Source organism: Brassica napus, unplaced genomic scaffold, assembly GCF_020379485.1.
Source record: "Brassica napus cultivar Da-Ae unplaced genomic scaffold, Da-Ae ScsIHWf_1974;HRSCAF=2622, whole genome shotgun sequence".
NCBI lineage: Eukaryota > Viridiplantae > Streptophyta > Magnoliopsida > Brassicales > Brassicaceae > Brassica > Brassica napus.
The window spans coordinates 1-18,782 of record NW_026015389.1 but is presented as its reverse complement, the minus strand read 5'-3'; the positions used below and the strand labels follow the sequence as shown (position 1 = coordinate 18,782).

Below are 18,782 nucleotides of genomic sequence, written 5' to 3'. Positions count from 1 at the left end.
TTGATTGGAACGACGAAGAAGCTGTCCAATTCCCAAACTGGGAAACTGGAATCACCTGATTTGAAAGTGGGATAACTTCTTCATCCCAACTCCTATGAGATTTATTCAACTTCCTGGTGATTCTCCACCACTTTATGTATCCAAATCAAGCTTCTTACAAAGTGATTCATCCTGGTTTGATTGGAACGACGAAGAAGCTGTCCAATTCCCAAACTGGGAAACTGGAATCACCTGATTTGAAAGTGGGATAACTTCTTCATCCCAACTCCTATGAGATTTATTCAACTTCCTGGTGATTCTCCACCACTTTATGTATCCAAATCAAGCTTCTCACAAAGAGATTCATCCTGGTTTGATTGGAACGACGAAGAAGCTGTGCTATTCCCAAACTGGGAAACTGGAATCACCTGATTTGAAAGTGGGATAACTTCTTCAACCCAACTCCTATGAGATTTATTCAACTTCCTGGTGATTCTCCACCACTTTATGTATCCAAATCAAGCTTCTCACAAAGTGATTCATCCTGGTTTGATTGGAACGACGAAGAAGCTGTCCTATTCCCAAACTGGGAAACTGGAATCACCTGATTTGAAAGTGGGATAACTTCTTCTTGCCAACTCCTATGAGATTTATTCAACTTCCTGGTGATTCTCCACCACTTTATGTATCCAAATCAAGCTTCTCACAAAGTGATTCATCCTGGTTTGATTGGAACGACGAAGAAGCTGTCCTATTCCCAAACTGGGAAACTGGAATCACCTGATTTGAAAGTGGGATAACTTCTTCTTGCCAACTCCTATGAGATTTATTCAACTTCCTGGTGATTCTCCACCACTTTATGTATCCAAATCAAGCTTCTCACAAAGTGATTCATCCTGGTTTGATTGGAACGACGAAGAAGCTGTGCTATTCCCAAACTGGGAAACTGGAAGCACCTGATTTGAAAGTGGGATAACTTCTTCATCCCAACTCCTATGAGATTTATTCAACTTCCTGGTGATTCTCCACCACTTTATGTATCCAAATCAAGCTTCTCACAAAGTGATTCATCTTGGTTTGATTGGAACGACGAAGAAGCTGTCCAATTCCCAAACTGGGAAACTGGAATCACCTGATTTGAAAGTGGGATAACTTTTCATCCCAACTCCTATGAGATTTATTCAACTTCCTGGTGATTCTCCACCACTTTATGTATCCAAATCAAGCTTCTCACAAAGAGATTCATCCTGGTTTGATTGGAACGACGAAGAAGCTGTCCTATTCCCAAACTGGGAAACTGGAATCACCTGATTTGAAAGTGGGATAACTTCTTCATCCCAACTCCTATGAGATTTATTCAACTTCCTGGTGATTCTCCACCACTTTATGTATCCAAATAATGCTTCTCACAAAGTGATTCATCCTGGTTTGATTGGAACGACGAAGAAGCTGTGCTATTCCCAAACTGGGAAACTGGAATCACCTGATTTGAAAGTGGGATAACTTCTTTTAGCCAACTCCTATGATATTTATTCAACTTCCTGGTGATTCTCCACCACTTTATGTATCCAAATCAAGCTTCTCACAAAGAGATTCATCCTGGTTTGATTGGAACGACGAAGAAGCTGTCCAATTCCCAAACTGGGAAACTGGAATCACCTGATTTGAAAGTGGGATAACTTCTTCATCCCAACTCCTATGAGATTTATTCAACTTTCTGGTGATTCTCCACCACTTTATGTATCCAAATCAAGCTTCTTACAAAGTGATTCATCCTGGTTTGATTGGAACGACGAAGAAGCTGTCCAATTCCCAAACTGGGAAACTGGAAGCACCTGATTTGAAAGTGGGATAACTTCTTCATCCCAACTCCTATTATGAGATTAAGAGATCCTTAGAGTAATCAGAATAAAGAGAGTGTTTAAGAAGTGATTAAGAGAAGTTTGTGAAAGATTAAGAGACTAGATAGAGCCGTTTAGTGTCTAAGAGATTAGAGAGACTCAAACTGCATAATCTTTATTAGTGTTGATGAGTTACAATATATAGGAGAGCTACTAGGGTTTACAAATCGCAAGGTTAAGGAGTAAGCATGTGAGGTCAAGGTAAAGTATTCAAATCAACCACTAAGAAGCATCACACGCTTATGGCATCTTGGACTAAAGGTGCTTTAGCTTTCCAGCCTGTCCCAGCCTGGCAATGCGCGTCCCTTATCTCTTAAACGGTCTGATCCTTCTCCTCTTGAGTAACTCTTCCATAGTTACCGTTTCACTTGTGCAAGGTAAGTTTAGGTTGAGACTTGGATGGTACGGACTGTACGGCTTGTACGGCCTTGTACGGACGTCCGTACCATGCTCTCTCTAAACTCCCTTAAGCTTCCTCATCTCCTTTCCTCTTCAACTCCTTAGCTCTTCATACAAATACTCAGCTCAACTCAACACTCCCCCTCAAGCTTAGCTTTGTGAAAGCTTAAGCTTGGAAGCCACAAGATCTTCCTCATTAAAAACCTCACCAAAGAAAACCCAATGGGATAAAACTTTGATGAGGGAAAAAGAGTAAAGACCTTGCAGCTAAGGGGATTAGCTCCTTCTCTTCCCAAGATCAATGAGGCCCAACCTGATGTGAATGGACTCCATTGTCTTCTGTCTTGCAGCCTTGGTAAACACATCCGCTAACTGATCTTCACTCCTTGTGTAGCATGGCAAGATGACTCCTAAGATGATCATCTGCCTCACCTTGTGACAATCAACTTCAATGTGCTTGGTTCTCTCATGGAACACCGAGTTGGAGGCAATGTGAATGGCAGCTTGGTTATCACAATGCATGGTCATTGGCGTGGCTTGATCAATCTCCAAATGCTTCAAGATGCCTTTGATCCATACTAACTCGTTGGTGAGCTTCAGCATAGCTCTATACTCAGCTTCTGCACTTGAGCAAGACACCACCTTCTGCTTCTTACTCTTCCAAGTCACCAAGTTGCCTCCAATGAATGTGCAATAGCCTGTGGTTGATCTCCTGTCTGCTCTATCACCAGCCCAATCCGCATCACAGTATCCCACCACTTCAGTGCTTCCATTGCAGCCCATCCATACTCCTTGATCAGGTGAGCCGTTGAGATACATCAAGATCCTCTCCACCATGCGCCAATGATGTTCCTTAGGCACTTGCATGTGTTGACTCACCTGATTCACAGCAAAACAAATGTCAGGTCTAGTTATAGTGAGATAAATCAATTTGCCAACTAGTTTTCTATAGAGTTTAGGATCCTGATAAGGTTTGCTGTCTTCAATCTCCCCCTCTCGTGGGACTTTGTAGCCATCCTCCATAGGCATCCTTGCTGTCTTGCCTCCATAAGCACCTGCACCTTTCAAAAGATCAAGTGTATACTTCCTTTGGGACATGAACAAACCTTCCTTGGATCTACATATCTCAATTCCAAGAAAGTATTTCATTTCTCCCAAGTCTTTAATCTCAAACATGGATTTAAGAAACTCCTTGGTTGCTATGATACCTTCCTTATCACTCCCTGTGATAATGATATCATCAACATACACAAGGAGTGCAATCATACCTGAGGGAGTCGTGAGTGTGAAGAGGGTGTGATCTAGTTCAGACTTCTTGAAGCCTCGGCCATTCAGAGTAGTGCTCAACTTGTTGTACCAAGCTCTTGGTGATTGCTTCAGCCCATAGATGGCTTTCTTCAGTCTCAACACATTTCCACTCTTCACTAAGTGTTCAAGGCCTGGAGGTGGATGCATATACACTTCATCCTCAAGTTCACCTTGTAGAAACGCATTCTTCACATCCATTTGCCATAACCCCCATCCAAGATTCACAGCCAAGCTTAGTACAATCCGGATTGTGTGGAGTTTAGCTACTGGTGCAAAGGTTTCTATGTAATCTTCTCCATAAGTTTGAGTGAAACCTCTTGCAACTAGCCTTGACTTCTTCCTCTCAACCTTTCCATCCGCTTTGTACTTGATTGTGAATATCCATCTACTAGTCACAGCCTTCTTCCCTTTTGGTAACTCACTCTCATACCATGTATCATTCTTGATCATCGCTCCTGCCTCATCTCCAACTGATTCCTTCCATTCTTTATCTTTCATTGCTTCTTCATAGCTTCTTGGGATGTGATTCTCATCCAAGTTTACCATGAACGCGCAATGTGCTTCTGGATATTGAGCAAAGGAGCACACGGCTTGAGAAGGATGCTCCACAGCTTGGGCATTGTAGTACACTCTCGTGTTTACCCAACTGGAAGGATCCTTCCTTATCCTTGTACTCCTTCTTAGTGGCTGCACAACCGGTTCTTCTTCCTGTTGTTCTTCTACCACTTCATCTTGAGAAGGTGTTTGTGTCACACCATGATCATGTCCATGACCATCCGAGCCTATGCTCTCTTCTCCTTCATTCTCTACTCCTCCTTCATCTTGGTTGGCCTCTTGCATAGGCTCCTCATGCTCCTCTCCTCCCTCATGATCAAGGTGGGATGGTGAACCAACTTCAGGAGGTGTAGTTGCGTGATTCCTCGGATCCTGGGATGTACTGATTCCAAGACCTTCAAGAATGATCCGCAAGGTGGTGGCCTTGTCTGATGTTAAGTCCTTCAGGTCTTCTTGATTCTTTTCTTCATAGTATCCTCTATCTTCCAAGAACTTCACATCTCTAGATACAAGAACTCTCCTTGCTATAGGATCATAGCATTTGTATCCTTTCTGTGTAGCTGAGTATCCTATGAACACAGCCTTAGTGCTTCTTGCTTCTAGCTTGTTGATCATCTCTCCTGGTTTGAGTACAAAGCATAGGCATCCAAAGACTCGCAAGTAATCAAGAGCTGGCTTGTACCTGTTCAGAACTTCAAATGGAGCCTTCTCATTCAGAACTTTGGTTGGAGTTCTGTTTATCAGGTAACAAGCAGTGGCAACCGCATCACTCCAAAATCTCTTTGGAACATTACTCTGAAACATAAGTGACCTTGCCACTTCCATGAGATGCCTATTCTTCCTCTCAGCCACTCCATTTTGCTGTGGAGTATAAGGACAGCTTGTTTGATGTAGGATCCCATGTTGTGATAGGTGTTGCTTGAATGCATGACTCGTGTACTCTCCTCCATTATCTGATCTCAAAATTTTAATCTTAGCATGATAATGGTTAGTTACATAAGTTTGAAAGTTCCTAAATGCATCAAGTACCCTATCTTTGGTCTGAATTAAGGTTAACCAGGTGTATTTGGATTTTTCATCAATGAATGTGACAAAATACTTATAACTATCTCTAGATAAGCAAGGGGCAGTCCACACATCTGAATGAATTAGATCAAAGCAATTATCATAAACGGTAGTAGACTTTTGAAACACAGTTCTACAATGCTTGCCTAAAATGCAAGCTTCACAATCTTTGTTCTCAAACACAACACCTGGTACCATTAAGTTCAAAGCTTTAACATGAGGGTGTCCTACTCTAGCATGCCACAATGCATTTTTATTCAACAAAGAAGCAGAAGTAAACGAGCAACTATAATCAGGAACAGAAGTGAGTTCTTCAAGCATATAGAGATCTCCCTTAGTCACCCCTTTCCCAATCAATCTGCTGCTCTCAATATCCTGAAACTTCACATCATTAGGACTAAAGATAACATTGCATTGTAAATCATTAGTACATTTCTTCACTGATAATAGGTTTGATGTGAATTCAGGCATGTAAAAAGCTCTAGATTCTTTGTTAAACAGCTTAAGCTTTCCTATTCCTCTAATGGGTATCTTATCCCCATTTGCTATCATCACATGCCCATGTGTAGGTTCTATATCCTTAATCAAGTTTTCATCACTTATCATATGATGTGATGCACCAGAATCAACAATCAATGGTTTACCTACTCGTTTAGCATTATGGCATAGATTACTAAGTGATGGATGCATCTTATCAGTTCTAGCAATGTGAGCATGTCTATACTCATTCCTAGCTTCTAACCGTTCTACTAGTTCTCTAATCAAGTGATCATCCTTATATGCAATCATAGAAGCTCCAAAGGAATAACCGTAAGTGTTACCGTTTTCCTTTAGCATTTTGAAGAGGGCATCAAGGTCTGATCTCTTGATGTAGTCATCATTGCTGCGGGAGCTTGAGGCGCCTGTGTAAGCCACCAGAGACTTCCCATTCCCATCATTGCCTCCAAGCCCATCCACTTCACTGATCTTGCTGGTGCCAGCTCCACTTGAACCTTCAGTCACATTTGCCCTTCCCTCACGCTCCTTCATGAACTTGGCCGGCTTGAGGTGTGGGTGCAGTATCCAGCATTGGCTCTTCTTATGACCATGCTTCTTGCAATGATCACAGTTGCCATTGAACTTCCTGTCCTCGTACTTCCCGTGAGATGCCTTGTTTGCTTGTGGAGCCTCGGTTGAATCCTCATGAGCTGCTTGATTGGCAAGAGAGAGCTCCCCCTTTCCTCCAAACAAACCCATAGATCCCTGCTCCCTTTGGATTTGTGCACACACCTCCTCAAGGTCCGGAAGCTTGTCTGACCTTAACATGTGCTGGATGAGCTGGGTGTAGGCCGGGTTCAGTGTGAGAAGCAGCCCAAAGACCTTGTCTTGCTCGCGCCTCTCATTCAACTGATCTGGATCAGTTGTGCTCGGCCTCAGCATCTCCAGCTCTGACCATAAGGACCTGAACCTCCCCAAGTGCTTAGTGAACTCCATGTCCTCTTGTGCAAGACGGTTGATCGCTAGCTTCACTTCAAACACACGGCTGAGGTTGGAAGTGTTCCCATACACCTTCTTCAGCGTGTCCCACAGCTCCTTGGCTGATTCACAGTAGCTGTAGGCATCCAAGATAGCTGGGTCCAAGGATGCGTGTAGAACCGTCATCACCAGCATGTCTTCTTGTTGCCATTTCTCCACAGCCGCTTCATTGGAGACCTCTTCTTGATCTCCTCCCTGAGTAATGAGTTTCGGAGCCTCCCCTGTTGTGATGTGCCCCCACAAACCCTTACTTCCCACCGCAGTCTTCACCATCCGAGACCACACAAGGTAGTTGCTACCTTTGAAAGTAACCGCTACCTTCATCCTCATGTTCATCCCATGTTCCATCTTTGCTTGACTTGAAAACTTGAATCTTGGATCTCGTACACACCAACCTTGAGTCTAGAATCACGCAAACCAACAGAACGTAGCACAGCTTCAACTAGAACGGACCACAGCTTCAACACCTTCAAGACTACTCGCGTGTAGCTTCAAAGACGTTTAGCTTGTAACTCTCTAAAGATCAAACCCCAGATTCAAATGAACCTGGCTCTGATACCATATGAGATTAAGAGATCCTTAGAGTAATCAGAATAAAGAGAGTGTTTAAGAAGTGATTAAGAGAAGTTTGTGAAAGATTAAGAGACTAGATAGAGCCGTTTAGTGTCTAAGAGATTAGAGAGACTCAAACTGCATAATCTTTATTAGTGTTGATGAGTTACAATATATAGGAGAGCTACTAGGGTTTACAAATCGCAAGGTTAAGGAGTAAGCATGTGAGGTCAAGGTAAAGTATTCAAATCAACCACTAAGAAGCATCACACGCTTATGGCATCTTGGACTAAAGGTGCTTTAGCTTTCCAGCCTGTCCCAGCCTGGCAATGCGCGTCCCTTATCTCTTAAACGGTCTGATCCTTCTCCTCTTGAGTAACTCTTCCATAGTTACCGTTTCACTTGTGCAAGGTAAGTTTGGTCGAGACTTGGATGGTACGGACTGTACGGCTTGTACGGCCTTGTACGGACGTCCGTACCATGCTCTCTCTAAACTCCCTTAAGCTTCCTCATCTCCTTTCCTCTTCAACTCCTTAGCTCTTCATACAAATACTCAGCTCAACTCAACACCTATGAGATTTATTCAACTTCCTAGTGATTCTCCACCACTTTATGTATCCAAATCAAGCTTCTCACAAAGTGATTCATCTTGGTTTGATTGGAACGACGAAGAAGCTGTCCTATTCCCAAACTGGGAAACTGGAATCACCTGATTTGAAAGTGGGATAACTTCTTCTTGCCAACTCCTATGAGATTTATTCAACTTCCTGGTGATTCTCCACCACTTTATGTATCCAAATCAAGCTTCTCACAAAGTGATTCATCCTGGTTTGATTGGAACGACGAAGAAGCTGTCCTATTCCCAAACTGGGAAACTGGAATCACCTGATTTGAAAGTGGGATAACTTCTTCTTGCCAACTCCTATGAGATTTATTCAACTTCCTGGTGATTCTCCACCACTTTATGTATCCAAATCAAGCTTCTCACAAAGTGATTCATCCTGGTTTGATTGGAACGACGAAGAAGCTGTGCTATTCCCAAACTGGGAAACTGGAATCACCTGATTTGAAAGTGGGATAACTTCTTCATCCCAACTCCTATGAGATTTATTCAACTTCCTGGTGATTCTCCACCACTTTATGTATCCAAATCAAGCTTCTCACAAAGTGATTCATCCTGGTTTGATTGGAACGACGAAGAAGCTGTCCTATTCCCAAACTGGGAAACTGGAATCACCTGATTTGAAAGTGGGATAACTTCTTCATCCCAACTCCTATGAGATTTATTCAACTTCCTGGTGATTCTCCACCACTTTATGTATCCAAATCAAGCTTCTCACAAAGTGATTCATCCTGGTTTGATTGGAACGACGAAGAAGCTGTCCTATTCCCAAACTGGGAAACTGGAATCACCTGATTTGAAAGTGGGATAACTTCTTCATCCCAACTCCTATGAGATTTATTCAACTTCCTGGTGATTCTCCACCACTTTATGTATCCAAATCAAGCTTCTCACAAAGTGATTCATCCTGGTTTGATTGGAACGACGAAGAAGCTGTGCTATTCCCAAACTGGGAAACTGGAATCACCTGATTTGAAAGTGGGATAACTTCTTCAGCCAACTCCTATGAGATTTATTCAACTTCCTGGTGATTCTCCACCACTTTATGTATCCAAATCAAGCTTCTCACAAAGAGATTCATCCTGGTTTGATTGGAACGACGAAGAAGCTGTCCTATTCCCAAACTGGGAAACTGGAATCACCTGATTTGAAAGTGGGATAACTTCTTCATCCCAACTCCTATGAGATTTATTCAACTTCCTGGTGATTCTCCACCACTTTATGTATCCAAATCAAGCTTCTCACAAAGTGATTCATCCTGGTTTGATTGGAACGACGAAGAAGCTGTGCTATTCCCAAACTGGGAAACTGGAATCACCTGATTTGAAAGTGGGATAACTTCTTCTTGCCAACTCCTATGAGATTTATTCAACTTCCTGGTGATTCTCCACCACTTTATGTATCCAAATCAAGCTTCTCACAAAGTGATTCATCCTGGTTTGATTGGAACGACGAAGAAGCTGTCCTATTCCCAAACTGGGAAACTGGAATCACCTGATTTGAAAGTGGGATAACTTCTTCATCCCAACTCCTATGAGATTTATTCAACTTCCTGGTGATTCTCCACCACTTTATGTATCCAAATCAAGCTTCTCACAAAGTGATTCATCCTGGTTTGATTGGAACGACGAAGAAGCTGTGCTATTCCCAAACTGGGAAACTGGGATAACTTCTTCATCCCAACTCCTATGAGATTTATTCAACTTCCTGGTGATTCTCCACCACTTTATGTATCCAAATCAAGCTTCTCACAAAGTGATTCATCCTGGTTTGATTGGAACGACGAAGAAGCTGTCCTATTCCCAAACTGGGAAACTGGAATCACCTGATTTGAAAGTGGGATAACTTCTTCATCCCAACTCCTATGAGATTTATTCAACTTCCTGGTGATTCTCCACCACTTTATGTATCCAAATCAAGCTTCTCACAAAGTGATTCATCCTGGTTTGATTGGAACGACGAAGAAGCTGTCCTATTCCCAAACTGGGAAACTGGAATCACCTGATTTGAAAGTGGGATAACTTCTTCATCCCAACTCCTATGAGATTTATTCAACTTCCTGGTGATTCTCCACCACTTTATGTATCCAAATCAAGCTTCTCACAAAGTGATTCATCCTGGTTTGATTGGAACGACGAAGAAGCTGTGCTATTCCCAAACTGGGAAACTGGAATCACCTGATTTGAAAGTGGGATAACTTCTTTTAGCCAACTCCTATGAGATTTATTCAACTTCCTGGTGATTCTCCACCACTTTATGTATCCAAATCAAGCTTCTCACAAAGAGATTCATCCTGGTTTGATTGGAACGACGAAGAAGCTGTCCTATTCCCAAACTGGGAAACTGGAATCACCTGATTTGAAAGTGGGATAACTTCTTCATCCCAACTCCTATGAGATTTATTCAACTTCCTGGTGATTCTCCACCACTTTATGTATCCAAATCAAGCTTCTTACAAAGTGATTCATCCTGGTTTGATTGGAACGACGAAGAAGCTGTCCTATTCCCAAACTGGGAAACTGGAATCACCTGATTTGAAAGTGGGATAACTTCTTCATCCCAACTCCTATGAGATTTATTCAACTTCCTGGTGATTCTCCACCACTTTATGTATCCAAATCAAGCTTCTCACAAAGTGATTCATCCTGGTTTGATTGGAACGACGAAGAAGCTGTGCTATTCCCAAACTGGGAAACTGGAATCACCTGATTTGAAAGTGGGATAACTTCTTCATCCCAACTCCTATGAGATTTATTCAACTTCCTGGTGATTCTCCACCACTTTATGTATCCAAATCAAGCTTCTCACAAAGTGATTCATCCTGGTTTGATTGGAACGACGAAGAAGCTGTCCTATTCCCAAACTGGGAAACTGGAATCACCTGATTTGAAAGTGGGATAACTTCTTCATGCCAACTCCTATGAGATTTATTCAACTTCCTGGTGATTCTCCACCACTTTATGTATCCAAATCAAGCTTCTCACAAAGTGATTCATCCTGGTTTGATTGGAACGACGAAGAAGCTGTCCTATTCCCAAACTGGGAAACTGGAATCACCTGATTTGAAAGTGGGATAACTTCTTCATGCCAACTCCTATGAGATTTATTCAACTTCCTGGTGATTCTCCACCACTTTATGTATCCAAATCAAGCTTCTCACAAAGTGATTCATCCTGGTTTGATTGGAACGACGAAGAAGCTGTGCTATTCCCAAACTGGGAAACTGGAATCACCTGATTTGAAAGTGGGATAACTTCTTCATCCCAACTCCTATGAGATTTATTCAACTTCCTGGTGATTCTCCACCACTTTATGTATCCAAATCAAGCTTCTCACAAAGTGATTCATCCTGGTTTGAATGGAACGACGAAGAAGCTATCCTATTCCCAAACTGGGAAACTGGAATCACCTGATTTGAAAGTGGGATAACTTTTCCATCCCAACTCCTATGAGATTTATTCAACTTCCTGGTGATTCTCCACCACTTTATGTATCCAAATCAAGCTTCTCACAAAGTGATTCATCCTGGTTTGAATGGAACGACGAAGAAGCTGTCCTATTCCCAAACTGGGAAACTGGAATCACCTGATTTGAAAGTGGGATAACTTCTTCATCCCAACTCCTATGAGATTTATTCAACTTCCTGGTGATTCTCCACCACTTTATGTATCCAAATCAAGCTTCTCACAAAGTGATTCATCCTGGTTTGATTGGAACGACGAAGAAGCTGTGCTATTCCCAAACTGGGAAACTGGAATCACCTGATTTGAAAGTGGGATAACTTCTTCATGCCAACTCCTATGAGATTTATTCAACTTCCTGGTGATTCTCCACCACTTTATGTATCCAAATCAAGCTTCTCACAAAGAGATTCATCCTGGTTTGATTGGAACGACGAAGAAGCTGTCCTATTCCCAAACTGGGAAACTGGAATCACCTGATTTGAAAGTGGGATAACTTCTTCATCCCAACTCCTATGAGATTTATTCAACTTCCTGGTGATTCTCCACCACTTTATGTATCCAAATCAAGCTTCTTACAAAGTGATTCATCCTGGTTTGATTGGAACGACGAAGAAGCTGTGCTATTCCCAAACTGGGAAACTGGAATCACCTGATTTGAAAGTGGGATAACTTCTTCATCCCAACTCCTATGAGATTTATTCAACTTCCTGGTGATTCTCCACCACTTTATGTATCCAAATCAAGCTTCTCACAAAGAGATTCATCCTGGTTTGATTGGAACGACGAAGAAGCTGTCCTATTCCCAAACTGGGAAACTGGAATCACCTGATTTGAAAGTGGGATAACTTCTTCTTGCCAACTCCTATGAGATTTATTCAACTTCCTGGTGATTCTCCACCACTTTATGTATCCAAATCAAGCTTCTCACAAAGTGATTCATCCTGGTTTGATTGGAACGACGAAGAAGCTGTCCTATTCCCAAACTGGGAAACTGGAATCACCTGATTTGAAAGTGGGATAACTTCTTCATGCCAACTCCTATGAGATTTATTCAACTTCCTGGTGATTCTCCACCACTTTATGTATCCAAATCAAGCTTCTCACAAAGTGATTCATCCTGGTTTGATTGGAACGACGAAGAAGCTGTGCTATTCCCAAACTGGGAAACTGGAATCACCTGATTTGAAAGTGGGATAACTTCTTCATCCCAACTCCTATGAGATTTATTCAACTTCCTGGTGATTCTCCACCACTTTATGTATCCAAATCAAGCTTCTCACAAAGTGATTCATCCTGGTTTGATTGGAACGACGAAGAAGCTGTCCTATTCCCAAACTGGGAAACTGGAATCACCTGATTTGAAAGTGGGATAACTTTTCATCCCAACTCCTATGAGATTTATTCAACTTCCTGGTGATTCTCCACCACTTTATGTATCCAAATCAAGCTTCTCACAAAGAGATTCATCCTGGTTTGATTGGAACGACGAAGAAGCTGTCCTATTCCCAAACTGGGAAACTGGAATCACCTGATTTGAAAGTGGGATAACTTCTTCATCCCAACTCCTATGAGATTTATTCAACTTCCTGGTGATTCTCCACCACTTTATGTATCCAAATCAAGCTTCTCACAAAGTGATTCATCCTGGTTTGATTGGAACGACGAAGAAGCTGTGCTATTCCCAAACTGGGAAACTGGAATCACCTGATTTGAAAGTGGGATAACTTCTTCATGCCAACTCCTATGAGATTTATTCAACTTCCTGGTGATTCTCCACCACTTTATGTATCCAAATCAAGCTTCTCACAAGAGATTCATCCTGGTTTGATTGGAACGACGAAGAAGCTGTCTTATTCCCAAACTGGGAAACTGGAATCACCTGATTTGAAAGTGGGATAACTTCTTCATCCCAACTCCTATGAGATTTATTCAACTTCCTGGTGATTCTCCACCACTTTATGTATCCAAATCAAGCTTCTCACAAAGTGATTCATCCTGGTTTGATTGGAACGACGAAGAAGCTGTGCTATTCCCAAACTGGGAAACTGGAATCACCTGATTTGAAAGTGGGATAACTTCTTCACCCAACTCCTATGAGATTTATTCAACTTCCTGGTGATTCTCCACCACTTTATGTATCCAAATCAAGCTTCTCACAAAGTGATTCATCCTGGTTTGATTGGAACGACGAAGAAGCTGTGCTATTCCCAAACTGGGAAACTGGAATCACCTGATTTGAAAGTGGGATAACTTCTTCATCCCAACTCCTATGAGATTTATTCAACTTCCTGGTGATTCTCCACCACTTTATGTATCCAAATCAAGCTTCTCACAAAGTGATTCATCCTGGTTTGATTGGAACGACGAAGAAGCTGTCCTATTCCCAAACTGGGAAACTGGAATCACCTGATTTGAAAGTGGGATAACTTCTTCATCCCAACTCCTATGAGATTTATTCAACTTCCTGGTGATTCTCCACCACTTTATGTATCCAAATAAGCTTCTCACAAAAGATTCATCCTGGTTTGATTGGAACGACGAAGAAGTTGTCCAATTCCCAAACTGGGAAACTGGAATCACCTGATTTGAAAGTGGGATAACTTCTTCATCCCAACTCCTATGAGATTTATTCAACTTCCTGGTGATTCTCCACCACTTTATGTATCCAAATCAAGCTTCTCACAAAGTGATTCATCCTGGTTTGATTGGAACGACGAAGAAGCTGTCCTATTCCCAAACTGGGAAACTGGAATCACCTGATTTGAAAGTGGGATAACTTCTTCATCCCAACTCCTATGAGATTTATTCAACTTCCTGGTGATTCTCCACCACTTTATGTATCCAAATCAAGCTTCTCACAAAGAGATTCATCCTGGTTTGATTGGAACGACGAAGAAGCTGTCCTATTCCCAAACTGGAAACTGGAATCACCTGATTTGAAAGTGGGATAACTTTTTCATCCCAACTCCTATGAGATTTATTCAACTTCCTGGTGATTCTCCACCACTTTATGTATCCAAATCAAGCTTCTCACAAAGTGATTCATCCTGGTTTGATTGGAACGACGAAGAAGCTGTCCTATTCCCAAACTGGGAAACTGGAATCACCTGATTTGAAAGTGGGATAACTTCTTCATCCCAACTCCTATGAGATTTATTCAACTTCCTGGTGATTCTCCACCACTTTATGTATCCAAATAAAGCTTCTCACAAAGTGATTCATCCTGGTTTGATTGGAACGACGAAGAAGCTGTCCTATTCCCAAACGGGAAACTGGAATCACCTGATTTGAAAGTGGGATAACTTCTTCATCCAACTCCTATGAGATTTATTCAACTTCCTGGTGATTCTCCACCACTTTATGTATCCAAATCAAGCTTCTCACAAAGTGATTCATCATGGTTTGATTGGAACGACGAAGAAGCTGTCCTATTCCCAAACTGGGAAAACTAGAATTACCTGATTTGAAAGTGGGATAACTTCTTCATCCCAACTCCTATGAGATTTATTCAACTTCCTGGTGATTCTCCACCACTTTATGTATCCAAATCAAGCTTCTTACAAGTGATTCATCCTGGTTTGATTGGAACGACGAAGAAGCTGTGTTATTCCCAAACTGGGAAACTGGAAGCACCTGATTTGAAAGTGGGATAACTTCTTCATCCCAACTCCTATGAGATTTATTCAACTTCCTGGTGATTCTCCACCACTTTATGTATCCAAATAAAGCTTCTCACAAAGTGATTCATCCTGGTTTGATTGGAACGACGAAGAAGCTGTGCTATTCCCAAACTGGGAAACTGGAATCACCTGATTTGAAAGTGGGATAACTTCTTCATCCCAACTCCTATGAGATTTATTCAACTTCCTGGTGATTCTCCACCACATTATGTATCCAAATAAAGCTTCTCAGAAAGTGATTCATCCCGGTTTGATTGGAACGACGAAGAAGCTGTCCAATTCCCAAACTGGGAAACTGGAATCACCTGATTTGAAAGTGGGATAACTTCTTCATCCCAACTCCTATGAGATTAGTCAACCTCCTGGTGATTCTCCACCACTTTATGTATCCAAATCAAGTTTCTCACAAAGAGATTCATCATGGTTTGATAGGAACGACGAAGAAGCTGTCCTATTCCCAAACTAGGAATGGTGCAGCCTGGGTATGGCTTAAACTCTGGATCACTTGAAGGTGGATGGATAGAGGATGTTCTAAGAGGCTACTAGCTCTCCTTTGAAACTGTGGACGTCTCCTGAGCCTATGGGTTGGCGCCAAGGATGGTTTGCTACTCAAAGACACAAGATCACCTTGTATTGTCTAAGATGGGATTCACAGGAATTCCTTCCTTTAAGTGAGATCAATGTTCTAGAGCTGAACAGAGAAAGCTAGAGACAAGACAACAAAGTTGACTGAATAATTCTTAGATTGAAAGTTGAGAAAACAAGGCTGCAGCCCCCATGTTCTTAAAGTGAAAATCGAAAACCCTAATGCTAAACCAAGGTGGTTTAATTCTAATTCTAATCCTAATTGTCTTTGGTTTAAATTAAATGAAAGCCCAATAACCAAAACCCTTACAAAGTAATTAAATTAAACCAACAAGCTGTTTATCTTGATCTCCTTGTCTTGAACCAAGGCCCACGGTTTTGGCTATCTCCTGGAGCCTCTCCTCTTGTGCTCTCAGTCTTGATCTGGTTACTGGTCCACTCCACAAGCTGGCTAGCTCATTTGGTTCTTCTCTGCTCAAGTCTGGTTCTTCTCTGCTCAAGTCTGGCTCTGGTTCTTCTCTGCTCAAGTCTGGCTCTTCTCTTCTCAAGTCTGGCTCTCCCTCATCAGACTCACTCAGCTCTCCAATGTCTCTACTCATGGCTACACCATCCCCTCCTCCTTTAAAAGGATTTGACCTCAAATCCAAATCATCTGCAATAAAAGGATCCAAGTCAGAAACATTGAAAGTAGAACTGATTGTGTATTTCCCTTCAAGATCAATCTGGTAGGCATTGTTGTTGATTCTCTTCAGCACTTTGAAAGGTCCATCTTTCCTTGGCAGCAACTTTGATTTCCTCTCAACAGGAAACCTCTCTTTTCTCATGTGAATCCACACAAGATCACCCGGTTCAATACTAGCTCCTTGCGCCCCTTGTTCTCTGCCTCTCATACATCTTGGTCCTCTCCTCAATGTTCTTCCTGACCTGTTCATGCAAAGACAAAACAAACTCGGCCTTTTGCTTGCCATCAAGGTTAGTTTGTTCTTTTAAAGGTAAAGCAAATAAATCAAGAGGAGACAATGGGTTAAACCCATAAACAACTTGAAAAGGAGAGAGTTAGTAGCTGAATGCACTGCTCTGTTATATGCAAACTCTACATGTGGTAAACAATCCTCCCATGTCCTAATGTTACTCTTAATGATGGCACGCAAAAGAGTAGACAATGTCCTATTGACTGATTCAGTTTGACCATCAGTTTGGGGATGACAAGTAGTTGAAAACAATAGCTTAGTTCCCAACTTTCCCCACAGAGTTTTCCAGAAATAGCTAAGGAACTTAGTATCTCTATCAGAAACTATAGTCCTAGGCATACCATGCAATCTAACAACTTCTCTAAAGAATAGATCAGCTACCAAAGATGCATCATCAGTTTTATGACAAGGTATGAAGTGAGCCATCTTAGAAAATCTATCAACAACCACAAAGATGCTATCTCTTCCTTTCCTAGTTCTAGGCAATCCTAAGACAAAGTCCATAGAGATATCAATCCATGGTGCAGTAGGAATAGGGAGAGGTGTATACAAACCTGTTGGTTGGACCTTAGACTTGGCTTGCTTGCACACGACACACCTTGAGCACACACGCTCCACTTCTTTCTTCATACTCGGCCAGTAGAAGTGCTCCTGCAAGGTGGAGAGTGTTTGGCGACCCCAAAGTGTCCCATCAGCCCTCCTGCGTGAGCTTCCCTAACATACAATTCTCTCAAAGAACCACTAGGAACACACAGGCGGTTATCATAGAAAAGAAATCCTTTTACTTGATAGAATTTTCCACTAGCATGTTTCTCAGATTCTCTAAACACATCTTTAAACTCAGGATCATTAGCATAGCAAGATTTGATGTGTTCAAATCCTAAGAGTTTAGTTTCCATTGAAGATAAAAGAGTATACCTTCTGGAGAGTGCATCAGCCACTACGTTCTCCTTACCTTTCTTGTAGTGGAATGACATAAGGAAAGGTCTCAATGAACTCCACCCACCTGGCGTGTCTCTTGTTCAGCTTCTGTTGCCCTTTGAGATGTTTAAGGGATTCATGATCTGTATGGATCACAAACTCCTTAGGCCACAAGTAATGTTGCCACACTTGTAAAGCTCTCACCAAGGCATACAGCTCCTTGTCATAGGTAGGATAGTTTAAGGTGGCGCCTCCTAGCTTCTCACTGAAATAAGCTATGGGTTTCTTATCCTGCATCAACACAGCTCCAATTCCAATACCAGATGCATCACATTCAATTTCAAAAGTCTTAGAAAAGTCAGGAAGTGCAAGTAAGGGAGCACTTGTTAACTTCTCTTTTAGCATTTGAAATGCCTCTTCTTGTGCTGGTCCCCAAGTGAAACCTACACTCTTCTTGACTACTTCAGTCAGGGGTGCTGCAACTGTACTGAAATCTCTCACAAACCTCCGGTAGAAGCCAGCAAGTCCATGAAAACTTCTGACCTCTCCAATAGATTTAGGAATCGGCCACTCCCTGATAGCCTTCACCTTTTCCTCATCAACCTGTATGCCCTGTGAAGTCACAACAAAACCAAAAAAAGACAAGGTTATCTGTGCCAAAAGAGCACTTCTTATAGTTAGCATACAGATTTTCTTTTCTAAGCACATCTAGACTTGCTTCAAGTGATTAACATGTTCTTTCATAGTCTTGCTGTAAATCAGGATATCATCAAAGTAAACAACTACAAATCGTCCTATCAAAGCTCTCAAGACATGATTCATTAATCTCATGAAGGTACTAGGTGCATTAGTAAGCCCAAAAGGCATCACAAGCCATTCATACAATCCTAGCTTAGTTTTAAAGGCAGTTTTCCACTCATCTCCTTCTTTCATTCTAATCTGGTGGTAACCACTCTTTAAATCAATTTTAGAAAAGACACATGAACCCATGTAACTCATCTAGCATATCATCTAAGCGAGGAATAGGATGTCTGTACTTAACTGTTATGTTGTTGATGGCTCTGCAGTCCACACACATCCTCCAGCTTCCATCTTTTTTGGCACCAAGAGGACAGGTACAGCACAAGGACTCATACTCTCCCTGATATGTCCCTTCTCCATTAGCTCATTGACTTGTTTCTGAAGCTCCTTAGTCTCCACAGGGTTGGTCCTGTATGCTGGACGGTTTGGTAAAGTAGCTCCTGGTACAAAGTCAATCTGGTCTA

The 18,782-nt window shown here is 41.8% G+C and overlaps 1 pseudogene; it reads right to left on the bottom strand.

Annotated features, from left to right (window-relative positions):
- Positions 1-18,129, bottom strand: part of LOC125599745 — a 28,756-nt pseudogene extending 10,627 nt beyond the window's left edge.
- Positions 18,130-18,782: the final 653 nt, after the last annotated feature.